The 12813-nt window shown below is 41.5% G+C and overlaps 1 protein-coding gene across 5 annotated transcripts in view; it reads right to left on the reverse strand.

Annotated features, from left to right (window-relative positions):
- The window catches only part of LOC140464970 (catenin delta-2-like), a 1239301-nt gene that overhangs the window by 566735 nt on the left and 659753 nt on the right, over positions 1 to 12813 (reverse strand). The window contains exon 1 of one of the 5 annotated variants that reach the window (XM_072560670.1): positions 8726 to 9051. The exons of the other annotated variants lie outside the window; for them this stretch is intronic. The gene's annotated coding sequence lies outside the window, so the exon portion shown is untranslated. Of the gene's footprint in view, positions 1 to 8725; positions 9052 to 12813 lie in introns of those variants that run through there. 5 annotated transcript variants of the gene reach the window in all.

The raw sequence follows: 12813 nt of genomic DNA on the forward strand, positions 1-12813 counted from the left end.
GAGTAGCTTACTCCTGATCCCAATTCAGATGATTGCATTTTCACACATCTGCAACACTTGTCTTTCGAGATTATAGGGATTATAGGCATTGACTGTATTGTCATAGGACTACTGGTGAGTTACACTAATACATATTACGTACTGTACATCATTGTATGTCAGAAGTGTTTAACTGAATGGAAGGGGTGCTATATAAATGTCTAGTGCCCATTTTCTAAAGAAAGAAGTGGCTTGCTTATGAGCACTCACATTCTATTCAAGGTGGCTCTGTTCAGGGAGAATGCTGAAGGGGTGGTGATGGAATTAAAATTAAAATTCTTCACTGATAACTCCACAAATAGCTCAGACTGGTTGGTATACTTTCAGATCATTTCAATTTGAATTCAAAACTAGCTTTATTTATTTTGTTGTAATAGATGGACTTTTAAATATTAGAAATTACTTGAGTACCTGAACTCCAAATCCTGACCACAACACTGGAACAAAACTCGCACCTGTTTCACTGTTGTTTGGCACTTGGGTCCATCCTTTTGAGTAAAAACTCTCTCAAGTAGATAATTTGTTGACCCAGTAATAATAACTGTTTTATGCAAAGTCTCCACAGAACTGAGGCAAGTTCTAAGAATATTGTCAGACCACAGAGGTGTTTCAAAAAATACCACATGGTGAATTTTATTGGCTTGTTTCCCTTCCTTGTGATTGCAAAGCTCAAGAAACAAACTCTCAATGCAAGTTACTTTAAAAATAACCTCTCTTATCTACTACCTAGTAGTTGCGTCTTTACCCACTACCAATGAAATATTACTGAGAGAATCATTAATCTTTAAACCTAATTTTACATAATTTCTGAATGTGAAGTGCTCTGATGCTAATTTCTACTCAATAACCATTGAGTACTTTTGACCAACTAATTAGCTCTATTCATCATCATTCAACCAATTACTGTAGCTGGGTTTTATATTCAGGCCAAACAATATTGCAGAACAGTTTGCTGAGCAAACCTGTTTTTGTTGATGACTGTGATGAGCAATCACGAGGTAAAATATCACTGTATTTCCCTTTCACAACGCAACCTCTTTGAAGGAGGTTCTCACAATTTGTCAAATATCTTCTCCAGACACTGACGAACGAAACATCAAAACTACCTGCATGTCAGTAGCCTGCAGATCTGATACAACCATGTAATGTTTTACACATCCTTCACACATCATCTTCTTCATTAAGATGAGTACAAGCAGTTTCAGTTGCATAATAATTCACAAGCACGAGACAAAACGCGTTTAAAAGCAGGAAAAACAGCGGGTTGGCAAATTACAGAGTTCCCTATTTCAAGTGAGCAATTTGGAGGGGAAACCTCAAAGACATCACATTTTCATAGGTTGAAGATGGAACACTAGCAGAGATCTTGACAGTAATACAGATTTCTGACGTTACACATCAGAAATGGTTAAGCACAGGGGCTAGGTCGACAAATAACACTGAAATGCTCATCAAAATCTATAATTAATAAACTGCTAGCAATGTTTGAAACCACAGGGTGAATTTGAAATGCTGATCTAAAGATCAGTCAAGCTTGTATTTTTACTGGAAATTATTCAATCTCGCCATGTCCAAAAGTGATTTTACAGCTAATTAAGCACTTTTGAAGTGTGGTCACTGTTGTAATTTTGGAACCTTAGCAAACAATTTATGCACAGTGAGGTCCCATAAATACCAAAGTAATAATGACCAGATAATCTGTACAAAGGGACTGACTGATGGATAAATATTGGCCAGGACACTAGGGGAGCTGATGGGGCTGCTCTAGTTTCAATTAAAAATCTTTTAACTCCACCCAGCAGAGATAACATCAAGGTGTAATGAGTGATAATATTACTCTACAGCACTTTAGGAGTTTTAAATGCACATTATTGTTCTTCACTTGACCTCAGAGTTCCTAAACCAGGCAGGAAAAGAAATGAAACAGCATCCCACCATGACGGTGGCCGACAGCTGAGGCCATTTTTAAAATTAATTATTTTAAAAGTGTTGAGAGTGACCTGAGATGTAGACATATTCGCTCTCTCACCCCCATTTGCAGGGCGCAGCTCCTTCCATGTTGAATGGCCTCCGATGGCCCGCAAGCCTTAATACAGCACCCACCAGCCCATTTTGAAGATCAGGATGCCCTGTTGTCTAATTTGCCAATTCAGAAAAAATGAGTCTTTGTCACTACTCTGGACGGGATCAGGAAACTCATTTGAACCTTGATGGTGGGATGCTGTGGCTAATCAATTGAGGAGGGACTCAGAGTTTCTCTGGAGTGCTGCCCTCCTAGTTCACATCTGCAACTGGAGACCACCGATTCTGCAGTCAGCCTCTGATAACTGGGCTCAATTTGGTCCTTAACTTACCTTAATTTGTTACTTGCCCCTTGTGGGCAGTTGATCTTTCCATCCCTGATTCCACCTCTGGGAATCTGCAGGCGAGGTAGTGCAAGCTTATCAACGTGATGACAGGAGGTGCAAAATTAAACATCTACCCAGTTCCATGCTCCTCTCATTCTAGAGGCTAATATATTGCCTTTGGACAGGGAAGATTGCTGTTTCATTTCTGTTCTTTTCAGGTTTGGGAACTCTGAGGTCAAGTGAAGAACAACAATGTTCACTTAAATCATCTACTGTGCTGTAGAATAATATTATCAGAAAAAAAAATCCAGCTATGTAAAGAGGTATCCAGATAGGAGACCAAAACCTTAATCATAGAATCACTACAGTGTGGAAGCAGATCATTCAGCCCAGCAAGTCCACACCAACCCTCCTAAGAGCATCCCACCCAGACTCACCCAATCCCTGTATTTCCCATTGTTAATCCTCCTAGCCTGCACATCCCTGAACACTATGGGCAATTTAGCATGGCCAATCCACCTAACCGGCACATCTTTAGACTGTGGGTGGAAACCCACACTGACACGGGGAGAACATGTAAATTCCACACAGACAGTCATTCGAGGGTGGAACTGAACCCAGATGCCTGGCACTGTGAGGCAACAGTGTTAGCCACTGTGCCACCCAGAGGTTGACTTTAAGCACGTTAAAGGAACAGAATGAACAAGAGAGACAGCAAGATTTGGAGAGCAATACAGAGCTTAAAACCTAGGCAGCTGAAAGCATGGCTGCAAATGGTACAGCATTGAAAATTAGGGATGCAGAACATGAATTGGAGAAATGCAGAGCACTTGAAGGTCCCATTTAAATGCAGATTGATGCAGCGTAAAATCTTAGTTGCTTTGGTCACAAAATGCTGCTCCAGGAGTTTATCCTTTAACTATCATAATAACTGGTTATATTTTAGGCATCAACACAAAATGCTCAACCTTTACTTTCAATATGATTCCATGCTGCACTTGAGCGATTGTTTGTTATTGGTTTGCTGAATGTATAGTTGGACGTGTAGACATTTAATGTTACTTCATTTACAGAAGCAGCAAGCAACTGACTACTTCTAATTGAGTGTTGTGTTATATGCACATGACACTGCTTGATTTCTATAACAGGCAACACATAATCAAACAGAAATGTGGACACACAACACATTTGTAAAAGCAATTATGTATGTACACGTGATACTGTGAAATGTAACTACAATGGAGAACAAAAGTTTAATTTGTGATCTTACGTTTACTGATGGTGTATTTGCCTCATTCAATGCCTGGGCTTAGCTGTGATTATACGGGGCAGCCACAACCAAAACAAGTTGAGTTTGTCTCCACTCTTCACAGAATCAAACCGCAGCATGCTGAATTCGCATAACACCATCAGACTCTGCTCCCACCTGAAACTTCAACCATCTTTCTCTATCAAATTCTGACTGACATGCTAAAAATTTCAGACTTTTAACATTCCCAAACTTGCATTTTATCTTCACCCAAGCCATCCATTTGCAAGTGAATTCCGATTCAGATTAATAATGCACATGAAACAGGAATTCTGAAAAGCAGCTTTACTAACTGATGGTTTCTTTCGTGTGGTCATTGATTAGTGGCTTGAGTTCAGGGCAGAAAAGTAATACAGTACAGTGTAATAAACATATTTTAAATGTTTGAATACTTGAACTTGAGTATCCAGGATATCACTTGAAAGTTAGCAGAAGACAAAAAATTCCGGAATGTTGTAACAATGAGTAGGATAATAGCCGATGTGTAAGGGCATAGAACAGAACACACACAGATTTGTGGAATGGGAGAACAAGATAGATGAAATTTAATGCAGATAAGTGTGAAGTTATATATTTTGGTCGTAAGAACACAGAGAAGCAATTTGAAATGAATAGTATACAAATGAGTTGGGGGGTGTTGCATGTGCACAAATCTTTGAGGGTGAAATGAAAAGTCAAGAAGACCATTTACAAAATGTGGGATCCTAATATTAATCATAACAGAACTGAGCTATACTGACTATGGTTTAGCCGAAGTATTGTGTTCAAATCTGGGCAACAGATTTCTAATGAATATCAGGATCTTAGTGGACACAGAGGTGCCTGATTAGAATGGTACCAGGAATGTGGGACTTCAGAAATGTGTGGAGAAAATGGATAAACTGGAAGTGTTCTCCAAAGGCCAAAGCTCAATAGAAAATTTGATTGAGGTGTTCTAAATTATGAATAGATTTGACAGTGTAATTAAGGAGCAGCTGTTTCCATTGGCATTAAGATTAGAAACCAATGGACATAGAATTAAGGTCATTGGGAAAAGAACCACAGGTGATATAAAGATTTGGTTGATATGATCTGGAATGCATTACCTGAAAGGGTGGCAGAAGAAGATTCAAGCGCAATGTTCAAATGGGAGTATCATATATACTTGAAGAGAAAACAAAATTACAGGGTTCCTGAGGAAGGGAGTGGCACTACTTGGGCAGATCGATTCAGGGGATAATTCACATATAATCCGAGATTCAATCAGGTATGTGTTGACAAATATAAATGATCAGACAAGATATATACCAATGCATATTCATATCCATGTAATATTGATCCACAATAGGAAAAATTGCATCTGTGCAAATTTTCTTTGAATGTTTTCCTATGATACTGTCCTAAGTTAAAATTTCAATAGACACTACCAATTTGAACTTGTCACATTGTGATGAGACTCTCCTGCAAGTGGTGATATCACCTTTTTTTCCTCTCTAACTCAAGTCTGCACTGCACACAACTTTATTTATAAGACCATAAGATATAAGAGCAGAATTATGCCATTTGACTCTGTGAGTCAGCTCCATCATGATCTGTTTCTCGATGATGAAGGTCTCCAGCTCGAAACATTGATTTTCCTGCTCCGCGGATACTGCCTGACCTGCTGTGCTTTTCCAGCAACACACTCTCAATGCTGATCTCCAGCATCTGCAGATCTCACTGTCTCTTGATCTGTTTCTCAACCCCATTTTCCTGCCTTCTCCTTGTCACCCTTGATCCCCTTGCTAATTAAGAACCCATTAATCTCAGTGACTTGGTCTCCATGGCCTTCTGCGCAATGAGTTCCACAGATTCACCACCTTCTGAGTGAAGTTATTTCTCCTCATAGATTTGCTCACTGAGCTGAAAGGTTCATTTCTAGACCTTTCATTACCTTACTAGGTAACATCTTCAGTGGACCTCATGTGAAGCAATGCTGAAAATTCCTGCTTTCTATTTATATGTTTGGGTTACTTTGGGTTGGTGATGTCACTTCCTGTGGTGAAGTCACTTGCTGTTCCTTTTCTCAGGGCAGGTGGTAGATGGGTCTAACTCAATGTGTTTGTTGGTAGAGTTCCGGTTGGAATGCCATGCTTCTAGGAATTCTCGTGCGTGTCTTTGTTTGGCTTGTCCTAGGATGGATGTGTTGTCCCAGTCGAAGTGGTGTCCTTCCTCATCCGTATGTGAGGATACTAGTGAGAGAGGGTCATGTGTTTTTGTGGCTAGTTGGTGTTCATGTATCCTGATGACTAGTTTTCTGCTTGTTTGTCCAATGTCTAGTTTGTTACAGTCCTTGCACAGTATTTTGTAAATAGCATTTGTTTTGCTCATTGTCTGTATAGGGTCTTTCAAGTTCATTAGCTACTGTTTTAGTGTGTTGGTGGGTTTGTGGGCTACCATGATGCCAAGGGGTCTGAGTAGACTACTCCTAGAATTCCTAGAAGCATGGCATTCCAACAGGAACTCTACCAACAAACACATCGAGTTAGACCCCATCTACCACCCCCTGAGAAAAGGAACAGGAATTGACTTCACCACAGGAAATAACATCACCACAGGAAATGACAGCACCAACCCAAAGAAACCAAACATATAAATAGAAAGCAGGAATTTTCAATATTGCTTCGCATGAGGTCCACTGAAGATGTTGCCTAGTTTAAGGGAATGAAACGTCTGGAAATGAACCTTTCAGCTCAGCGAGCAAACCTACATCCAAAACCTTAACCTGAGCTACAAATCTTCTCAAAACTCACTAATTTCTCCTCATCTCGGTTCTAAATGTCGTCCCTTCATTCTGAGGCTATTTAACTATCGCTGCTACAACCGACTCCACTTGCTACATTGGTGCTGAGCTTGATTTTGTAACAATCCCATAAAAAGATGGAATAAGAAAAATAAAAGGCTGTAAAACACACCACATTAAGCAGCATCTGTGGACAGTAACAAAAGCCCCCACAGATACACAAATGGTATCTGACCTTGAGGTTTGGATGTTCTTTTTGTTATTAAAATATCCAACATATGTGATGTTTTACTGTTGACATTAGTTCCAACTCTTGACCCCACATGTGACTCTTCTCTTGCATCCTCAGTACTAACTTACCAGTATTCACTTCAGGAACCATGCTGAGATGAAAACAAGTAAAGCTCTATGTATCTATTGATGACCTCATAATTTTGAAAAAACACACATTCATGGATAGAAATGCTTAAACCAACATTAAATGTATACAATATATACCTTCACGTATTTAATTATAAATTTAAAAAGTAACAAATATAAGTATTCACAGACACTTGACATGGTCAGTCAAACCACGAATTTACAGGTGTCCGACTGTGATAATTGTAGGTTGTGAAATCATTTATGCTGCACTTATCTCAAAATGACAACCCTTAGACTTAGCTCAACAGATTTCTAAAAGTCCTTCACAAAAAAAATCAAAGAATGGTGTATGCTGGACATCAGAAACAAAAACAGAAATTGCTAGATCATCTCAGCAGATCCTGCAACATTTGTGGAGAGACATCAGAGGTAACAATTCGGGTATTCGGGTGAACAAAGTCACTGGACTCAAAAAGAAAAAGAGTGCTTACTAATTTATATTGAACATTTTCTTAAAAAGAAATACAGGCAAGGAGATTTAAATACTTTGACAGGCTGATCTACTGCTTATTCACTTTTATTTCTACTTTTAGCAATCCCAAATGATTCTTTACTTCTGCCCAAGGTGTCCTGGGACCCATCCAAAGTGGTACTCCACCTGTCCATACAATTCTGATAAATTCAGACTTTCCCTTGAAAAGTACAAATTTGTAAAAAAATAGGTTAAGACCACAAGAGATGTTTTGGACAAGCCACTAAGAAAATTGCATTTGTTTGATGGTGACCATGGTTTCGAACGTGCAGCAGCCTCTGTGAACCATGTGTGATGTACATACCATCCCTTTTGCAACTTCCCCCCACCCAATCCCACAGTAATTGATGGTGCATGGTGCCAAATTTGGGATTGGGACCCATAGAATCATTGCTCCACAGTCATTTAAACCAAGCTGGAGACTCTCTCCATCCCACATGAAAATTCAGGGAATTGGTTCAGTTGCTGGGATTTTCTTTTACTCCTCATGTTGGAGACTAGCTTGGAAACATTGGACCATTCCTTGCTGGATTGTGCAATCTCTTGCAGGGAAAATCTAGCTCACATTCTAAAGATGTGGGTTGATTGGCCATGCTAAACTGCCCATAATGTCCAGGGAAATGTGGGCTAGGTGGAGTAGCCATGGAAAATGCAGGGATACAGGGATAGGATAGGGAGGTGGGTCTGGGTAGGATGCTGTTCAGAGGGTTGGTGTGAACTTGATGGGCTGAAGGGCCTGCCTCCACACAAATAGAGATTCTATGAGTCTGTGACAATCTGAACCGAGGTTTGAATGTGACGTACAGGGCACTGTGAGAAGTACCACTCCTCAAGGTGGGATGTTACACCCATACATCTGATCCCACAGTGGAGCTGAATACTGAAGATCCTGTGTTTTTATTGAAGAGAATTGGAATACCTTCTGGCCCAAACAGAAACCTCAACCAACAGCACCAAAAAGAATTAACAAATCATTTACCAGAGGTTAGTTGTGGAATCTTGGTGTGTGCGAAAGATGGTGACCAAATTTGCCTGTATGGCCAGAGTGATAACGTCAAGCATGCCAAACATTGAAGCAGTTGAGTCACAGCACGGGGGACGAGAACATGTACAGATAGGGAATAGACATGGGGAAGGGAAATAAAGGAAGGAAGGAAGAAGAGAAAGAGTGGCACCGAAAAAAAACGAACAGAGAAACGGAGGGACAGAAATTTAGATGGGGGAGGGAGCGCGAACAGGATTGCTCACTCAGTACCACTCAATAAAATTCACACCTCGCTTCAATTTTCAGCACAATTGCAACAAATATGCTTGTCTTCACCTTCAGATGTTTTCAGAGAGAAAGGCATATTGTTTTTTTTCTCTCTACTCACATATTACACGTGCCCCTTTCTGAATTGCCCTCCGGTTTGAAGTCAGGAAATGAGAAGCTGCGAGTCAGTAACACTGCCGAGCCATTTCATCTTGGCCATAACTCCTTCTGTCCTGGATTCGGGGACTCCCCGGTTTCTCCACTTGAAGTATCCACTGAGCTCTGCACGTTCAGCTCTCAGCCTAGCGGCTCTAAACAGCCGCACAACAATGCCTTATCTGTTGGACCACTTGTGGAATCACAGTTTGATTCAACACGATTTACTGATGTGGAAGGCGACAGTTCAGACTATTGTTAGTTGCAGGAGACAGCCTGAGAGAGAGAGAGAGTCAATTTACATTTCAACTGTATAAATTCAACCCGTAATCCATTCAGGTCGACTCTATTCCGCCTCCTCCCAATGGTGCATTAGACTGCTGCTTTCTTCTACAGTATTCGGATTCTCTCCTCACAAATAAAACCCCCAGCAATAACTGCATCCACAGTTTCAGGTCGCACCAAATGACATACCGCACAATCTCCCGCTGCATCGATATGTCTGAATTATTAACACATTTACACACGCCAACAATGTGGCTCCTGGAGACAGAAACACTCCTGAAAGCCTGAGAGGGTTCTGTAGTTACTTCATCTAACTCCCATCCCAACCCCCACCGCAGAGGCAATGATTTCTATGAAAGCAAAGGTAGAAATCAAAGTCATGGCTTCCACAGCAGACTAATCACACTGACCTCGATGGCAGGAGGCAGTGTGAACACAACGTTAGAAAAAGGCCACTTGTCCCAAAGGGAGCTCATCTCCCTCTAGTAGATTAACTTGTCGTGCCGTTCAATTGTGAACAACCCCAGTGACAATCGTATGGTTAAGGTACACATGGGTGCATCAAGCTGTGCGTGGATCCCCGGTACGCAAACACCAAGTGTCACTATGTACTGAGGTTCTACCTGTCCCCAGTGTTGCGAAGGATGGGCCTGGCCTCGCTGCCGCGGAACGCTCCGAGTAGTTGGACTGTTCCGTATCACCTGTCTTTCGTGGAGAAGTTTATGAAGAAAAACACCTTTGATCACAAGTCCATCAGGAAGTGGTCAGCACGTAGCGTCCTTGAGACCCTTCGGGAAAAGGAGAGGGCGGATCCTATCGAGCGGTTCCCTGAGCAGACTGTCAAAGCCATTTGGCAGAATGCCTCATCGCCAGAACTTTCCAACAAACACCAAGACTTGGCTTGGCTGGTGGTGAGAAGGGCTCTGCCTGAGAGATCCTTTATGCACGCCCGGACTCTCAGCCGCACCACATGCTGCCCACGAAGCGGCTGCAGGGGGGAGGAGACTGTCACACACCTCCTTCTGGAATGTGCCTGCACAGAAGAAGTCTGGAGAGGAATGCAGTGGTGTTTGTCGAGGTTCGTCGCGAGCAGCACCGTGACGTGGGACTCCGTGCTCTATGGCCTCTTCCCCAGGATGCACGCCGAGACGAACATCAACTGTGCCTGGAGGATCATCAACTCAGTGAAGGCGCTCTCTGGACGGTCCGAAACCTGTTGATCTTCCAGCTGAAGGAGTTGACCCCGACTGAGTGTTGCAGACTGGCACATTCTAAGGTCCAGGACTACGTGTTGAGGGGCGCGCTGAAGCTTGGGGCAGCTGTCACCAAGGCGCGGTGGGGAAAGACTACCGTGTAACATCTGCCTACCTAAGAAGAACAGGGGGCCCACACAGTCATTTGGGCTCTGCTCACACCACAGCTAAATATATGTACATATGATTGATAAACGTACAGACCTGTTATATAAAAATGATAAATTCTGATCTCTGTATGTAAATGTTTACGTATGTATGGCATGACCAACTGTACAGACCATCAAATTATTTTATGAATAAAGTATATTTTTGAAATAAAATAAAAGCCTATTATCACAAGCCTTTTAGCTCTGAGCATACACTTGCATTTACTGTTCAGTTATTTCCATTGAGCCTTATTTATTTAGAAAGAACTATTTCCCCAACACTCATAAAATATTGCATCTGTGTTTGGAATGATTCTGCTGAGACAGCAACAAGCCTGGTTTAGAACATAAGAGAGTCTACGATAGCCTCTCCTCACAGAGGAATTCCTCTCACTGTAGGGGTGGGAGTAGAGAAAAGGAAGAAAGAGGCGATACAGGGCACTGAAAGGCACAAGGAAAATACAAGGCTATGGTCAAATATGGCCAGATGGGATAGCAGGAATATAAAGGGCAACACAAATCACAAGAGTGGTGACGATAGATTGGGTCAGAGTCACACAGTTGGCTGGGAGGAGAAACAATAATACGCTGGCCACTGTTGTTGATTATTTTCCAGCAAATTAAAAGCAGGGTTCAGACACTGTCAAATATGGAACATACACTGCTGCCACCAGCTGGCACTCAATGGAATAAGATGCTTTGTTTTATTCCTTGCAAACTCGTTACGAATGGGCACTACCAATTATCTGTCACTTTAAGCAGGAAAACCAGTCAAAGAATATGCAACAGAGTTTATTTCTGTTGGTCAATGTGATGACGTAAAAAGAAGACAATAATGAGAAAAATTAAAAGGGTGTCTGGAAACAAAATTCTTTCAAAAATATTAATTCAAATGTGGATCTGTCAGTCACAAACTGATTAAAGCAGAATCCATATATCTTTTTCAAAATTGAATTAATATATCACCTGAAAAGGAAAATTTTAAAAGATTTGGAGCCAAGAGAAGAATTATTGATGTGAAGGAAACACTGATCATGCATGGATTGAATGAACTGAATGCTCTGTCTGTGCTAAGATATTCTATGACAAGAAGCACAGAAGCCACTTAACATACCCTAAGTTCATGTCAGCAGTCTCTGTAACTAATTCAAAGTTTTAAGTTTTATTAGCCTTGTTTCTAAGTCCACCTTTGAGCATAACCCCCCCCCCCCACCCCCCAATTTGAATTTGAACTGGCCATTGAAGAACCTAAGAATTTGTTTGTTTATCAGCCAATCTGGACAGGGTATGACACATCCCTCTGGTCAACACATCCTGACATGGGACTTGAAACTGGATCTTTGGGCCCAGAGGTAGGGACAGTAGCAGAAGCTGTTTAGCAGAAGCTCATATGCAATCTTCCTAGAAGTGACTAATTTAGGAGCAGCTTCTGTGACACATATCCAGTTGGGAAGGGCAAACAGATTCCTGTATTGGGAGATATATTTGGCATGGTGCATGAGTCGTGCCTTCACAGTGTGAGGTACTAGGAGCAGGACCATCAGTAGTGGGATGGAACCGCTTGCAACAGGATGGCAATGACAACATATTAGTGGAGATATCAGCTTCCATTAGTGGCTGCAGTGGTACATCTTCAGTTTTACTAGTCCTGAGCACTGTGATTTAATGCCAGCAACTTAATAAATGGTCTCATAGCTCACATCAGCTGTTGTGAGGCTGGCTCCATTCACTTTCCACACTCCTTTACTGTGGGGATCTTGTGTGCAGTTGGTAAAATTTCAATTCATTGCGGTAATAGGGGTTAACTGCCTTAGTGGATGCCTTAATTGGCTACCAGCCGCTGCCAGGAGGGTAGCACTCACTGCTGGGCTTCTATCTTTGAGATAAATGCACAGAGACAGGAACCTGCTGTGCAGCCTGTCTTATGTAAGTTGGTTTTTTACTTCTTGTACATCTGAGGTTGCAAAGCCACCTTATGAAGCCCAATGTCTCTTTGTCTGACTCAGTTTTGAAGTTTATCTGGTAACATTGCTGTGAGCAGCCTGGGGATATTTTAAATGTTTTACAATTAGCCTCAGGTACCCTGAATTAAAAATAGTGAAAGAAAATACAAGTGTTCCTACTCTTGATCCCTATCTAGTGAATCCTGCTGGAAGGCATCATGGCATCATGTTAACTATTAGATAGAACCTGATGGAGTTCTTTTATAATGTTCCCAGTGTGGCTTGGTATCCAAACAATATCTAATGCTGGACCTATGAAGAAACCTGGGAACATGTTGCTGAAACTGAACATGATTCCTAAGACCCAGTCTTTTGTCTGTCCTGTTTTTCTCAATGTTCGGGCTCTATCTCTTTCTCTATTCC

The sequence above is a fragment of the Chiloscyllium punctatum genome, chromosome 41, assembly GCF_047496795.1.
Source record: "Chiloscyllium punctatum isolate Juve2018m chromosome 41, sChiPun1.3, whole genome shotgun sequence".
Classification (NCBI taxonomy): domain Eukaryota; kingdom Metazoa; phylum Chordata; class Chondrichthyes; order Orectolobiformes; family Hemiscylliidae; genus Chiloscyllium; species Chiloscyllium punctatum.